General features: G+C 42.1%; 1 long non-coding RNA gene across 1 annotated transcript; it reads left to right on the top strand.

Annotated features, from left to right (window-relative positions):
- The first annotated feature begins 325 nt into the window (after positions 1–325).
- Positions 326–8,930, top strand: LOC134623020 (uncharacterized). Its single transcript, XR_010093198.1, has 3 exons — positions 326–469; positions 8,658–8,704; positions 8,853–8,930. It is a non-coding gene; the product is annotated as an uncharacterized LOC134623020 (long non-coding RNA).
- The last annotated feature ends 8,189 nt before the right edge of the window (positions 8,931–17,119 follow it).

The raw sequence follows: 17,119 nt of genomic DNA on the forward strand, positions 1-17,119 counted from the left end.
TCTCTTCTCTTTTTTTCTTATTCTGGTTCTGTTGGATGTCTCTTCATGTTAAAAAGGAGTTCTTCTTTTCCTCTGTGTCCAACTACTCCCCAGGGGAAATGTTAGATTGTATGGTGTTCTCTGTAATATTGTCTACTGCGACACAATTTGTGACAGCCCTTTCCACATTTTCTTGCCTTATAAAGCTAAAGTGAAGTGAATGGAGTGAATGAATGAGAGCCATATCTGAAAATAGGAAAGGCAAAAAAAAAAACCTTGACTGAAGTGTTTTCATATAAGTGTTTTATGTCTGCAGTCTGTCAGGCTGTCTGATCACAGAGGAAGGCTGTACTTCTCTGGCCTCAGCTCTGCGCTCCAACCCCTCCCATCTGAGAGAGCTGGACCTGAGCTACAATCATCCAGGAGACTCAGGAATGAAGCTGCTCTCGGCTGGACTGAAGGATCCAGGCTGGAGACTGGACACTCTCAGGTATGAAGAGAATGTCTGATAGAGGAGGAAGAGCTGGACACATTTCCTGTGTCCTTCACTCACTTCCTGTTTGTTTCCTGCAGATGAGACATGAACAATCACACATGTAGGACTATTTTCAGGGACAGACACACTAGTCAAGCTGAATAGTAAATAGATTGTAATGTAGGGGTTCTCTAATGATGCCATTTGCAGGAACATAACTGGCTTGTGCCCACCATTTATTAACCATAGGGATAGATCTCTATATGTTTATTGATGCAGACATTTTAGAAAAATCATCTTCCTGTATTTCTATCATATTTAGATCAGCCCAAGCATTTTCTAACATTATGTAGCTCTCCACGGTATCAAGCCTTTTATGCAAACATCACGGAAACCTTAGAATCTCAGCTAAATGCTTATATAAACCTTTTCTGCAACCACCAAACACAGCGATAACAAGCAATGAATAAAAGAGTAGTTATGTAAATGCGCAAAAGTCTGCTAAGCAAACAAAACTGAGCCAGAAATTCTCCAGACTTCACTCTCCGACCAAATTCATTGAACCTGCAGCAAAAAGTAGACTACAAAAATGTGTATCGGCGCAAATCCACCAAGACAAAACTTGGCTTACCATCCCGGTTTCTTCCTTTATTTTCACCAGTAGCTGATAGTGTCATGATTATCAGCAGCTTCTAACTAGCTGCATCAGGACCACTTCTGTCAACAACCGCCATTTTAGAGCCAGCTACAGATACTTGAGTGGACAGACACCACTGCTATGTCGCAATTCAGGGGCTGCATCCTTCGGAAACTGCATTTGAAGGCCGATTATGTCACAGCCAGGTGATGAAGGCTGTCCGAATTTGAAAGCCGCTCTAATTGTGGTCGACAAATGCTTTCTTCAAATTGAAGGATGGGGCCACCCATCCTTCAATCTGTGGGACAACCTATCCCAGAATTCACAGCACGGCCCAGCTAATTCCAGTTGCCAACAATTAGTTGTAATATTACTCTTATTACTCTTTTCAATGCTTTATTAATGAAATTATTATTTATTATATTTTCAAAATAATATAAAAAATGCTTTTCAAATGCGACAATGGCAAAAGAGCGTGGCTAAAGAGTTTGAAATATTACTCTTTCTGGGTCACAAAAAAAACTTTTATCAAATTCGGTTCTTTTTTAAATTCTATTACCGACAGAGAAAGACCCCGGCTCAGTGTGGTCAAAGCTCAAAAAATAATCTTTATTTTACATTTCCGAAAAAGAGACTAGAATAGAATAGAATAATCCTTTAATTGTCACACAAGGGGAAATTTGGTTGTAACAGCAGCCAGAAAGACACATATACAAACAAACAGTACACAGGACACAGAACAGAAACATACACAATTTTTTCTTACATATTTACAATGGACAATGGTTACTATGAACAGAGTACTGTACAGTTATTAAATTAAATATAAATAACTACACATAAGAGGCAAACCAGGTTGTAGTGCGAATCGCGAAAAGGAGAGCTGCGGACAATAGCAAGCACCCACAGGTCTAAAAGCATTACAAGCTAAATGCGTATATATAGTTCTCTTATACGTCACACAGTCACACACAGTTTCGATCAAAACAACTCTGCAGTACACCCTGCCTAGTTTCACTTTCTGTTTGCACCTCTTCCTGTTCTCTGCAAAAGCATGCCGTTTCCTGTCAGTACTTTTGGTACACATTCTACTCACAATGGCGTTCTCCTACACTGACCTCTATAAAACAACATAAACAGAAAATAAGCACTAAGAATATATATTTATTTTGCAACACTTTTAACGTATTTTCAGGCGAGAATGTAGCTGTGTAAACTTCAAATATCTGCTTGGTTTATCAAGACATCACATATTTGCAAACGTGGACATGTCTGTTACCCACTAGCTCAGAGGAGACACTGGAGCATCCTTTATGAAAAGAGAGAAGAGGGATACTGGCCCATGATTCATAGCTACACAGCAGCTACGCACTACAGACTCTGCAGCTGAAAATATAAAGATGCTTAAATCTGTAAATAATTGACTTCCATTTCATGCCATAAGCTGCTGATGTTTGAACTCAGAACATCAGTCTGCTGGAATCACATCTGTTTCTGTTATGTGAAGAGCATAGATTTATAAAAGCTCTAACTCAACATTACATTAACTGATCACAGTGTGAGTGAATCAGTGTCATTAAGATTAGCTTGATGTGGTTAAGTGATGGACGAAATTTGACTTTGGTCGCAAAAACCCTGAAAAAAAGGAAGAAGACATTTTTAATGGACCATCTCTCAAGCAGGAAATAAAAAAGAAAAGGAGATTTAATTTTTTTGGACTCCATGCTCTTCTTTAAAATTCCAACCTTATATAATAAAATTAACTGATCTTTCTTGTTTGGAGGGGGAAAAGAAAAGATAATTCCTTGTGCATTCATTCAGTAACCTGCATGTGTAGACCTCAGTGTTGCAGCAGATTCATGTATAGACAGGCCAAGATTTATCCAAGATTAGCAAACTGGGGGACTGAAGCACAGGACGCCAATGCTTGGAAGAATGCAAGGGTTTTATTTACAATCTCCAGGTGATATGTGCAACAGTGAAAGGTGCTATATACAATAGTCCAAGGGTCGTGTCTCCAGGGAATCCAAAGGAAGGAAACGGCGGAAATGACTATCAATCTTCTTCTGCCACACACTGTGCTCTGCCAGCCACTGTCCACTTGCTCACAACTTCTTCTTCACAGGGAAACAGGAAAAGGTCTGGGAGGTCCATATAAAAAGAGAAGGCAAATTAGAACAAAGGCAAAATCCACAAGCGCTATGAACAATGTCAGCGCTTGGGCTACACTTACATGAGTCAAACAAAGATCCAGCGATGAGTAACCTCACTTCTTCCGCTTAAGTAGTGGCAGGATAATGAGGCGCAGGTGTTTACTCTCCAACAGGTGCGTAGGCCAAAGGCAAGAACCCATAATGAGTTCCACCCAGGCAACAGAGAGAGAATGAGAGAAACAGAGAGAGCAAAACAATAACAAAACCCAGTTGCTGGTGAATACATCTCAGGCTGGTCCACTGGGCCCTGAAACCAACAGCAGTCACAATTTAATATTTATTGATAGAATAGAATAAATCTTGTAAAATGAAAATTTTCTGCTCCCAGTTTGTCTTCATTGAGTTGTCAGTAATGTGACAATAACTCAGACTGGAAGTAATCTTAATGACAAATTAATTTTCAGACTTTCAGAGGACAGAAGGAGACTGACAGGTGACTCTCAGTGATGTCAGCTGTTAGGTAATAAATATATAATGTTAAATGCTTATATGCTGATTATATTGCTTTATAAGAAAGGCCCAACTCTGAGTACAGTCTGTGCCAAAAGTCCTGACAGGAAACGACGTGCTTTTGCAGAGCATGCTTTTGCAGGCAGAAAGTGAAACCAACTAGGCTGTTTGATCGAAACTTAAAGTGTGATATGACGCAAAGAGCAACTATATAAACAACTAGGCTTCCGTTTCTGCTTGAGACCTAAGGTTGTGTTTATTGTGATTGGGTCTCCATATCCGGACATGTAAATTACAGATCTTTTTAAAGTAATAAGACCACTTCTGAGCTGTGTCTTTTTTTGGCAGTAAAGAATCTAAAAGAACCGGATTTAATACAGCTGACAGGAGAACGATTCAGTGCACGAACATGAGGATCAGAGTGTATGCTGAGCAAATACACTGGTCCCTTAATAGTTTCAACATGAAATATTGAAAAACAAATATATGATCCACTGTTTGTGTGACAGAGGCAGACATTTCTTTGTGTGCATGTGGAGAAATCTGCTGTTAAATCAGAAGATGGACAGGTTTCAGGTGGCATTAAAACACATGAAAACAACGCTGCACTCACTCAGAGGTCATGTACAGTAATCACCAGTGTTGGGACTAATGCGTTATTAAGTAACGTGTTACAGTAACTACGTTATTATTGTGGTAACGAGCACGGTAACTAGTTATTATGCCAAAACCAGGAACGCGTTACTCGTTACTGGGATTTAGATAGGCACGTTATTCGTTACTTCGTGTGGTGGCTATCACGGAACTTCCACAGATTCAGTAACATTAGCAAGTGGTGGAGGGCAGCAGGTGGATGAGAGAAAGGGGATGCAGAAGGAATAGAGACCCGAGGCGGCCGCCGGTACGAGTGTGAACTGAACTTCAGGTAAGAAGTTATGACCTGCAGTCTATCTGGGTGAGATATAAACCAAGTTTAGGTGGAGTTTATTTTTTTATTTTCGTTATTCTGACTTTTTCCGTACTGCGTACTAGCTAGCATGACGGGGTTTCTATACAGCTGGGTGGGTGCTATGATGTTAATGATGTTGAACTTTATTTTGTTCATAAGGTTAATTCTTAGAGTTGCCAACCGTCCCATAAAAAACAGAATCGCCTCGTATTCAGAGCATTTCGTATTGAGGTGAAAAGGAACAGTTTGTCCCGTACTTCAGCTACAATGAAAAAGCCACAAAGCTGGAGTTATTCTGTGTTTGCTGCACAGCTGCCTCTTCCTCTCTCATCCTCTCCCCCTCCCTCTCCTGTTTCTACTTCAATCATGAAAACTGATCAGTGATCAGCTGATCGGCTTTCTCTCTTGTTTGTTTATCGCCCACTTTGCGCCAGAAAGAGGAAACCAGCCGATGCCGCGTTAAACAACAGCAGCACGTTTAAGCTTGATCAGCTGTTGTTAGAATTTATTTAATATGAATTTCTAGTATCAGCTGATGTTTGCTGGAGCCACAGCTGTAAAGCTGCTGGTCATGATACCAGTTTGGATATGTGGTGAGAGGGAAACATGAAGATGAAACCAGGAGATGTCCTTACTGAATCATCAGAGCTGAACAGGTGATGGAGAAACAGGTTTACCTTTTAGGTGACGTGAATGAGTTGAAGGAAAGTTATGAACTGTTTCTGAGAGGTAAATAACACCAGGATCCTTTTCTACGTAGCTGACAGCTGGTAACTGTGCAGGGGCGGGTCTAGCAAAGTTTTGCCAGGGGGGCCAGGTAGGGCATTAACAGGGGAGAGGGGGGGACAAGGAAATACTTTCTTATTCTCATTTAAAATGTCTTGCTTTTAAAAAGTAATTATCTGAGTCTTACAACAAATGATTGATAGATTCAGTGTTGGGGAGTAACGGAATACATGTACTGCCGTTACGTATTTAGAATACAAAATATGAGTAACTGTATTCCGTTACAGTTACCGTTTAAAAAGGTGGTATTCAGAATACAGTTACTTTGTTGAAATAAATGGATTACACAGCGGTACTTCCCTGTTTCATATTGTCGCGGGTCAGGACTGTTTGGGTTTGTTTGACAGCTACGTTCTGTTGTTCCAGGCGGCAGCGTTACGGTTGCCATGGTTACAGGGTGACGCTCTCTGTCTCTGCGTGTTTCCTGGGTGAGAGAGCGCCTTTCTGTTGTTGTTGTTGTGCTAAGCTAATAGGCAGAATGCTACAGGCATAGCTCTAAAGAATGTAGCATCATGGGCAGTGTAGTCCATGCTGCAGGGAGAATGGACTACCATACCCGTTATGTGTCTGTGAGCGAGGGAGGGAGAAAAAGGAAAAGTCCAGCTGTCACGGAGCAAAAACAGGAGCTGGAAGCATGTAAATATAATAATAACCACAGCAGCCAAGAAGAGTGCCTGAGGAGCCCAGTTGTAAGTAAGCTATTAAGACTCTACTGTACACTGTGTTCCTGTTTTCCTCCGAAACAATAAGTTCCGTTGGAGCAGCATTTAAACGACTTTCTCTGTCTCTTGCTAGCAAAGTTGACCCAGACAACAAAGTAAAGCTAGTTTTCGGCTACCAGCCCGACACGAACCCGCCGTATTAGCCAGAGGTGCCTTTACTACGGTTCGGAGCCGCGGACCTTCAGTAATAGTAATAAATCACAGCAATAGTGCATTCATGTAGTTGTAAAAAGCATGATAATATATTAAGTAATCCAAAGTATTCAGAATACGTTACTGTCATTGAGTAACATAACGGAATACGTTACAGAATACATTTTGGGGCATGTATTCAGTATTCTGTAATGGAATACATTTTAAAAGTAACCTTCCCAACACTGGATAGATTGATACATATATACCATCAGAACAGTGTACATCACTGTCACAACAGCGTTTGTTTTCATTCAAAGGCTTTATGATTTTTCCTATAATGGTGGGCTGGTCTCTAGTCAAAATACCCGGGACGATTTTTTTGTCCCAGTCCAGCCCTGTATGCAGTTTATCTGCAGTCTGGTGTTACCTACATCTTCCTATTCGGAAGGCATAATTTCCGAGTTCTGAGTACAATCGAAAGCACCACGACTGCAGTTTTTGTGTTGGATGTAAAAAGCGCACATGACGCTGTAACGTCGGCTAGATTCATGGCAGCGGTCAATAACGGTCCAGGCGTGGGATTTCTCTCGTGGAAATATGCACATTATTTTTTTTTTTCTATTGGTAGGTGGCACAGTGCACTTGTGGCAAGTAAGCAAGCTAGAAGACTGGCAATCTTGCTGTGTATCCAGTTACGGAAGCAACACATTAACAAGAGAATTCTGAGTAAAACCAAAGTTACTTTCCCTAGTAACTAGTTACTTTGAAAGTAACGAGTAACTTGAAGTAACTGAGCTACTTTTGATAGAAGTAACTAGTAATGTAACTAAGTTACTAATTTAAAGTAACTTACCCAACACTGGTAATCACACTGACACCAAGAGGAGAAAACAGCTGGCAGCAAAGGCAGGGAGGTGTCCTTTCCAGCTAAACAGAAGAGGAATATAAAGATAATGAAGGGCACAGTTTGAATCAGTCATATTTCATTCAATACAGTGGTGTACTGACAGATCCAGGATCAGTCCAAATTATGGATGGACCAATCCGATATTACGTATCGGTATTGGTCCGATACTTACCAAAATTACTGGATCGAATATTGGAGAGAAATAAAAAATGCAATCCGATCCATTAAGTATCAAAAATGCACCTCACAAAACTTGCAACATGGCAGAACCCAGCTCATTACCTTAGCATGTCAGAGCAGTATGCGTCACGTGAGAGAGCGGCTGTGGGGTGTGAGACCTGTCGGCGGTCTGGTTGAGCATTTGGAGCATCGCTATATGCTTCCAAAACTGGCATTTCATCTCAGAGAAAGCTATCCCAGAGAAGTAAAGCAAGTGTGTAAGTTCATCTCTAATGTTTGTAAAGCATTCCCACATTAAGCTTAACAACTGATATATGGAGCTACGGCTGGACTGGCCACCGATGTTGATTTTCAGTTTTATGGGCCGATGTTTTTGTAACGGTATTCCTTTTCACCTCAATACGGAACTTTAAAGTTCCACCTCCTCGGCTGTAATTGGTCCAGCCCAGAGTCGATCATGACCAAGTGGCCAATCCGCCATCTTTCATTGTTTATATGATTTGTCCTGTACTTCAGCTGGAATGAAAAAAAAAAAAACGCAAAGCTAGAGTTAATCTGTGTCTTTGCTGCACCGCTGCCTCTTCTTCTCTCATTCTCTCAAAATAATTAATTTTTGTGCATTTGTTTTACACATGCATTAAATTAAGTCGATTAAGTTGATTAAGCATGATGAGGCAGAGGGTGGGGGGTGGGTCCCTATTTTTTTGCTGGGAGTTGGCAACCATCTTAGTTAGGTTGTTTAATATATCTGCAAAGTACTTTTTAGAATAACAGAATAGGGAGGATGGTTTAAGTTTATTATGCTAATCAGTGTTGATACAAAATGCAGCAAGATATTAAAAACATGTTTTATTGATTATGAAATACACTATATTGGATTAATATCGGTATCGGCAGATATCCAAATTTATGATATTGGTATCGGACATAAAATGTGGTATCGTAACATCTCTAGTCCAAATCATCAGCAGTTTGATCCACATATGGATTGGAGTATATTTGTGAAAATGTTAGACTTTTCCTTTATGTGACTATGACTATGTGCAGCACTTTGGCTGAACCTGTGTTGTTTTTAAATACTTATAAATAAATGTAGATTTTTTATTTGGATGCCTAAAACAGTGGAGCCGAGCTTTGAGCCATCCTCAGTGTGTAACAGTGTGTGTGAGAGCCATGTAATGTCCATGTGTGCATGCTGACTGCTCTGACCCCTCCTCCTTTCAGGGTGGAGCCAGCTGGAGTCCGATGGTTGAGACCAGGTCTGAGGAAGTGTAAGTGTGTTTTTAATGGGATTCATGAAAACAAAGCAGCACACATTCAACCATCTTCATCATGTCAGGAGTCATCATCAAAGTGTCAATCAATGAACAGATGATGGATCAATAACTGCAGCTGGATTGTGTTTGTTCTCTCCATCAGATTCCTGTCAACTCACAATCGACACAAACACAGTGAACACAAACATCCAACTGTCTGACAACAACAGGAAGGTGACACATGTGGAGGAGGTTCAGTCATATCCTGATCATCCAGACAGATTTGATTGGTGGTCTCAACTGTTGTGTGAAGATGGTTTGACTGGTCGCTGTTACTGGGAGGTCGAGTGGAGAGGAGACGTTTGTATATCAGTGAGTTACAGAAGCATCAGAAGGAAAGGAGGCAGTGAAGACTGTAGGTTTGGTGGAAATGATCAGTCCTGGAGTCTGAGCTGCACTGATGGTGCTCCTTGTTCTGTCTGGCACAATAACAGAGAAAAATCCATCTCCTCCTCCTCCTCCTCCTCCTCCTCTGTCTCTAACAGAGCAGCAGTGTATGTGGACTGTCCTGCTGGCACTCTGTCCTTCTACAGAGTCTCCTCTGACACTCTGATCCACCTCCACACCTTCAACACCACATTCACTCAAACTCTTTATCCTGGGTTTGGGTTTTATTAAAAAAGAAAAATGAAATTTATTTTTATCCTGGTTCCTCAGTGTCCCTGTGCTGAGTGTAAAGAGTGTCTCCTGTTAGAGAAACACTCTGACTGTTGAACAGTTCAGTCTGTACATGTCTGTCTCTTTCACTCACAAACACGTTTTCACATTCATGGATTCAATCAGTTGATGTTTGAAACTCTTCTAAATGATTCCTTGTAAACTTCTTCCTCTTCAGTCACAAACAAACAGGAAGTGATGTCACATGTGTTCCTGTCCACACAGCAGAATGAGTCTATTGCTGACAGTGATGTACAAACAGAGTGAGCATTTCTGAGGCCCAAAATAAACTGAGTAGTTCACTGAATGAACACTGTGAGCTCAGTTCCTTCATCATTAGTATGGATTATATATGTATATGTATTATATTAGTATCATATATATCAGGTGCTGCTGGTTTCAGTCATTGTGCAAATGTGCTGTTTGTAAGGTTGTAAAGCTGCAGTCAGCTGAGACTGAAGAAGTCACCTGATCAGTGAGCAAACGTGAAAACGTCCAGATGAACAGAATCAAGCTTTTGGGATCAGCCAGCAATGCAGCATCATTGTTGTTCAGGTTCAGAGGTTTGCAGGAATGAACTGATGACCAGAAACAGCTGCAGAGTCCAATAAAATACCAGCTGGAGTTCAGCTGCATTTGAAGAAGTCAAAGAAAAGTAAGGATGGCAAAGGGCGATGTTTTCTTCCAAAGAACTGAAAACATGGTCGACGCCTCATTAGAAGAATCATCTGGACATTTGTGTACAGACCTCTGAGCTTTGATATCCACACACTCTGCACGTCTGTGAGTAACTGTGATGAAGATGTGCAGAGATCTGTGTACAAACAGGAGAAAGACTGTAAAGACTCTGTGCTTCTAACAGCCTCTGTTAACATATGTGAGGCTGTTTGTTGTTGTTGCCATGGAGCTTTTCACTGTTTGGGTCAGCAGGTCATGTGATCAGGTTTGTTCTGCTGGACGATGGTTCAGTGTCAGGGTTTGTTTGCATTCATCAATAAATATCTAAATAAATCAAAGACTCCATGTTTGTTCTTTCATCATGTGACCTCTGCTCATCCATCTCTGTGTGTATCAGGATACATTTAGTTCATAATACACAGAAAAATCAGAGTTATTACCTGTAATAAATGTGAAAGATTCCTGCAGTGATAACCAGGCAGGACTGAAACACATCACAGCTGTCACCACGGTAACAGCACGTCCATCCACAGGTGAGGGGAGGAGCAAAAAGAGGGACTTTCACCATTTTATACTAAAAACACTCAACTAATGTTTCTAATATGAAACAAATAAGCCCACATTAATGTGAGCATTTATTAAATAATAATAATAATGATTTCCTCCTGATCTCATTTCCATAGCAGAGAAAACTGTGGTGTATATTGAGGTGGAGGGTGTGGTCTATGGCTCAGGTGTAGAGTGAGGGTGGGGTGCACCACAGCAGCATGCTGGGACTGCTGAGGGTGGAGGAGGGAGTGATGATGACATCAGAGCTGCAGCAGTCAGCAGCACAGAGACCAGTGAACACACAGTCTGTTCATCTTTGCATAGATACAATATATAGCACAATATTGAATGACAGAGACGCTGTGTGAGCTTCCACAGATACACTGACGTCAGCATCCAGAGTCCTCCTGCTGCTCCCCCCTCAGAGCCCCGTGATCAGCACCAACACATTCAGTTAGATGACAGAGTCCAGCTGCAGCTAGAATCAGCTCTGTGAACAACAGCACAGCGTCAGTGTTTCACACTCAGTGAAAGGAGGAAACAGCAGAAGAACACCATGTGTGCTACGTTTCCCAGGACACACTACAAACTGCACAAATACAGAGCAGCACGTGGAAGGACCTGGAGCTGCATTTAAAGAGAAAAGACAGCGTGATGTCCTGTATGGACAGGTGGAAGGAACCAAGTCCTCAGCTGAAACACTCGTGTTTGTCCACAGACAGGAAACACAGCAGGAAACAAAGAAGCTCATGGATAACACACTTCCTGTCAGTCAGAATGAGGCTGGAGCCAAACACAGAACGGTGTTTTTGTCCAGATGAGCCCAGAGAAGAAACACGAGTGTTCACAGACATCAGAAGCTCAGAGAGGTGAAACATGAGGTTGGAGTCCTCGTCAGCATCCAGAAGAGCTGCTGTGAAACCCTGAGTACTCATGACAGACTCTGATGGCACAAACACATCATGATTCAAACATGAAGACAAACATGGAGCTCCTGATCCTCCTGCATGAGAACAAGCTGACATGAGCGCTGTGTCTGAGAGTGTCTCCCTGTCACAGTGACAATAACACAGCTGCTGCTCACAGTCATTAAACTGACCTGAGGTCAGCTGCTAGGACGTCTCTGTGCTCCTTACATATGAACCATGTGACCTCACATCAGTGCTGTGGATGACTGTAGTCATAGAAGAGTAGAGCTGTAGCAGGTGGTGTGAGGAGGAGGAGGAGGTGGTGTATTCTAGTTAACGCAGTACTGAAACACTCCAGCAGAGGGCGCTGTTAAGTCCTTATTGTAACACAGTTACTGTGTGCAGTTATACTTCATACATAATCTGCACTTATTTCAATCAGACATGCTGTCAGTAAATGATTGGTTTCTATTGATTCTACTTCCTGTTGACTAGTTTGATGACAGTGAAACAATCACAGCTGATTGTGTGATGATGTAAACTGTCACTGTTACATTCAGTGTGTGTGACATCATGTTAGTGCAGCTGATAACAGCCTGGTTATGATGCTGTTAGAAACACATGAACATGTCCATAGATCAGTGTGTGTTTAACATGAGAGCTTCAGCCCTGCTGATGTGTTCAATAAAGACATGCAGGAAAACTGATGAGACTCTGAAATAACTCTTTATATTTATAATGTAACTCTGCATCAAAAGAACAACAAAGGATCCCAGACAGGTTTATGTCAACAAAGACGATTCTGATGTTTCTGTGTTTCTAACAGTTTGACATTATTAGGAAACAGACTGCAGTGAACAGGATTTATAAAGAGCTTATATATAAAGATATGACAGCTGTTTGTTGATCACTCTGTGTTTGGACCTGATCAGTCCAGCTGTTTACTTGAAATATGTTCATTTACCTGTGACGTTATATTTATGTTCTTGTCTCTGTTGAAAAACACATTTTAATGTCCCTCAGATTTTTCTCCCAGATGAATAAATATAAAAATGACACAAACTGACTGCAGCTACTTTTTGTCCTTTCTGTCAGAAACCTTCATGTGACTCATGAGAGACACGTTTCAGCTGTTTGTGACAGATCAGAGGCCAACAAGTCATTTATAACACTTTCCATCATTGTTGAGCACAAACACATGTTGACACAGCAGCGGGGCCGCAGTGAGAGTCAGAGCCAGGAGATAAAAACTCCTGTTTGACCACAGCCTCAGTTTGTTCCTGTCAGGAGTTTTCCTGTTATGCAACTCGGGTCAGAATAAAACGGTCAGACAGGTTAACGTGTACACGGGGAGACTCAGAGAGACTCTCCGCTGCAGCAAAAAGAAGCAGTCTTTTATTAAAAGCACATACAGGAAGAGATACAGGAAGAGATAAAATAGCTGCTGCGTGCAGGCTTCCCGTGGAGTACAGAGTGTAACTTCCCCATTTAGGAGTCTGCACAAAGTGTGACTTACTGAAAGAGCAAACATAAACATAAAGAGCAAAAGATAAAGTAATAAAATAAAATAATAATAAAAATCCCAAAATCCTGAAATCTTTTGACATTCCCACCTGTTGTTTGATCTTTCCTTCTATATATGTACATAGCAACCACTAACAGTGTATCAGTCTATGGCCACTTGTAGACATTTTTAGCCAAGACATCATAAAATAGTGGGTTTTGTGAGTATGTTATATCCAAGTGTCTATCTCATTATCATCTTCATCATTCTGTGATAGGGTGATGTAAGCATGAATTGAAGCAGTTACCGTTTTTGATACCATGTTCTTCAAACAAGGTATGACACATGAAGTGAAAAGACACAACAACAGCAGAAGAACACCAACAAAAACAAGTCCTTTAATCAGCAGGGACTTCCAAGAGCCGCTTAAAAGCCACGTAAGCCAGTCTTCTGTGTTTGCGGCATAGTCTCGTTGTTGTGCATCCTGAAGTTGTCTGAGTGTTTCCAGAGCATCAGTCATGTTCGGTGAGTGCACATTATCTGGAATGTATGTGCAACATGTGTTGTTAAAAAGGACACATAGTCCGCCTTTCTCGGCGAGAATCATGTCCAACGCTACCCTGTGTTGCATTACTGCAATGCGCAGAGCGTCAATTTCCTGATCCTGTTCATCGTCGATTTTACATGAAGCATTCAGAAAAAGTCCAAAGCGGTAGTTCAGAGTCTCTATCCTTAAAGCGTGTTTTCCTACCCCCACCCATGGGAAGAGTGCGTGAGTAACTTTCTGTATGTTAGTCCATAGTTTGAATTCCTCTGGGACATCGGAACCCCATATGGAATCATGCTGCCTGAGGTTCGGGGTGCTTCGTCTTTTCCTTGTTGTTGATGTTGAAGTTGACGTGGTGTCCATGGTTATCTTGAAAGTGTGGTCAGATATGAAAATGGGAGCGCACTGACCTGTCCAATTCCCAGGAAGGATAAAATAGGCCTGTTGGCCACAGATCCAGGCCATCCCTTGCACCCAGAAGGTGCCATTTGAGATGTTGTTGCTTTTCACGGGCCCTCCAGGAGCGTGTGTCTGTACTGCTTTGCAGTTGGTGGTGTTTCCCATTGGTGTGGATCCATTCTCTTGGCGGTAGCATAGGCTGTGGCTCAAATTCCCATTGTTTTCAAGAAAGACTGGGAATGATTTAGCCTTACTTCTGTGCTTCACTTTCAGGTCAACCCAGAACCATTCGTCACATGTGCCATTTCGCAGTCCTATCTGGAGAGGTTCCTCGTGGTTGACCACGATTCCCTGGAATTGATGCCCACGGCTGGCGTAGCTCGCGGCACACTTTGCTTGAATTATGTCCATTCCCTTCTTTGCAGTCTTTTCTGGGTGTGCTGTCATGTATATATCGATACCATGCGTTGTTCATCCATGGATGAATGTGGTCTTGTGTCATGTCACAGAGATGTGAGTTGTCATGCGTCCATCTTGTCTGCAGGTGGTGTTGTTCATCTTTTTTCTTTCGGGTGAGTGTTAATAAACTCACCAGGAGTGCAACAGCAGCCACTAGGAGGACGAGTGTCTTCATGATGACCAGACACACCTGTGACCTCTGATGAGTAGACTACTGGCAAGAAGAAGAAGGCGGGGTATACCCGATCAGCCCTCCCTCCACCTGTAGATCACCAGGAGTTAGGGGTGTCGGCGTCTAAACGTTTAGGTTGTCACTCACTTTTTTGCAGTGGCTTTGATGGATCCAAGATGGTCTTTCTGCTATTTTGCAGGCAGTGGGTGTGGTGAGTAGCACCTAATAAGGACCTTCCCACCTTGGTGAACTCCAATTTTTCCGTTGGAGTACTTTGATCAGGATCCAATCACCTGGTTTCAACCTGCAAGACACTGGAGAGATGTCACTTGGCAGTTGGTTGTTTAGAACAATCTCTTTATTTTCAAGTAACTTAGTCATCCACTCGGCTAGTGTAGTTTCTCTTATTGACTTATCTATAGGCTCACTTGTGATTGGCAGTGGAAATGGTCTGCCGTGAATGATTTCAAAAGGTGTGAGTTTCTGAGAACTTTGTGTCAGTCTCATCCACATTTTTACCAGGCCTATACACTCAGGCCATGGTCTCCCTGTTTCTTCCATGCATTTTCTCAGTCTCTGTTTTATTGTGCCGTTAGTTCTTTCCACGAGTCCGGCACTTTGGGGGTGGTAAGCACAGTGGTGTTTGATGCTAAATCCTAGTGCTTCAGAGACCTTACTGATTACTTCATTAACAAAATGTGTCCCATTGTCTGATCTTATCAGAGTGGGGATGCCATATGTTGGAATGAAGTGATTGCATAAACATTTTGCAACTGAGATGGCGTCTGCTTTTTTTACTGGATAGATTTCTGGCCATTTTGAGAATACGTCTATGATCACTAGAGCGTATTTTGAGCCCTGGCATTCATTTAGCTCAATAAAATCCATGTGGATTGTACGAAAAGGATGAGGCAGTGTGGGAAAATTACCTCTTCTCGGTCTGAGGTTTCCCTGTGCATTATGTTTTTGGCAAATCATGCATGTTCTGACAAATACTTTTGCTGAAGTTTTGAAATCTTGGGTGTAGAAATGTTTAGAGAGTATATCTACCATTCCTCCCGTCGACACGTGAGTAGACCCGTGTGTCACTAACGCTGCTGTTTTGTGTAAGGATTTTGGTAGTACTGGTTTGCCATTACAAGTCATCAAATCATTCTCCAGCCGAGCTCCACATTTTAACCACCTCTTTTGTTCTCTAGTTGGTGCAGCTTTCTGTTCGTTTATAAGCACATCAAGTGGTATTTGAACTGAGGAGTCAGACAGTAATGTGTCTATAGGTTGTTGTGCTGCTGCTTTTGCTGCTTGATCTGCAAAGTTATTGCCTCTAGTGACCTCTGAGTTGTCTTTCTGGTGTGCAGCACATTTACATAATGCTAACTGTTTCGGCAATATTATCACTTCCAACAGTGCCTTTAAAAGATTCCCATGTTGCACTGGGTTGCCAGTAGAGGTAACCATCCCCCTATTCTGCCAGATTTTCGCAAAATGATGCACAGCAGCAAAGACATACTGGCTGTCAGTGTATATGTTTATGTCTCGGTCTTCATGCAGTTGACAGGCACGTATGACGGCCGTGAGTTCTGCACTCTGTGCAGAGTATGAGGAAGTTAATGCTTTCGCTTCTAAAACTGTGTCAACTGTGGTTACCGCATAACCCACACAGTTCCGCCCAAGGCTATTTTTGGACGCTGAACCGTCTACAAAGATGTTAGTGAAACCAGCCTGTGGGGTGCTGTGAAGGTCAGCGCGTGGTTTTGTTTCCTCATTTAGCGTCTCTATACAGCAGTGTGCGTCACCATCTTGCGAAGTTGGGAGAAGTGTGCTGGGGTTTAATCGTCCACACTTCTCAATCCTAATGTGTGACTGTGAAAGCAGAATGCCTACATAAGAGAGTTGTCTGGCATGTGTGAGGTAAGATAAATTGGCTTGCAACAAGATGGAGGTTACAGCGTGTGGGACTTTGATAATTAATGTGTGTCCAAGAATGATATCAGCAGACTTCTTAACTGCCTCTGCTGCAGCTGCACAGGCCTGCACGCACGTGGGCAAACCTGATGCAACTGAGTCTAATTTGCATGAATAAAACGCAAGTGGACGTTGTTTGTCCCCGAAGGCCTGCGTCAACACAGCCTTCATGTAGCCTGCACCTCCGTCTACATGCAAACAGAAAAGTTTGTCATAATCTGGCAATGCTAAAACTGTATGAGATTGGAGTGCAAGTTTTAAATTACTGAACGCTTCTTCTGCTTCTGGTGTCCATTCTATTTTATCTTTCAGTGCCAGATTTTTACCATAAATCAGGTTCTGTAAAGGCTGAGCTAACAAAGCATAGTCAGGTATCCAGCTTCTACAATAATTGCAGACCCCTAAGAAGCTCATCATCTGTTGTTTCGTGAGTGGTTTTGGAGCGTTTTGTACTGCTAGTTTTCTGCTGTCTAACAGTGTTTTCCCTTCCCCAGTGAGTGTGTGTCCGAGGTATGTGACCTTTGGGCTCCAC

The sequence above is a fragment of the Pelmatolapia mariae genome, unplaced genomic scaffold (assembly GCF_036321145.2).
Source record: "Pelmatolapia mariae isolate MD_Pm_ZW unplaced genomic scaffold, Pm_UMD_F_2 NODE_ptg000350l+_length_40836_cov_1, whole genome shotgun sequence".
NCBI classification, from domain to species: domain Eukaryota; kingdom Metazoa; phylum Chordata; class Actinopteri; order Cichliformes; family Cichlidae; genus Pelmatolapia; species Pelmatolapia mariae.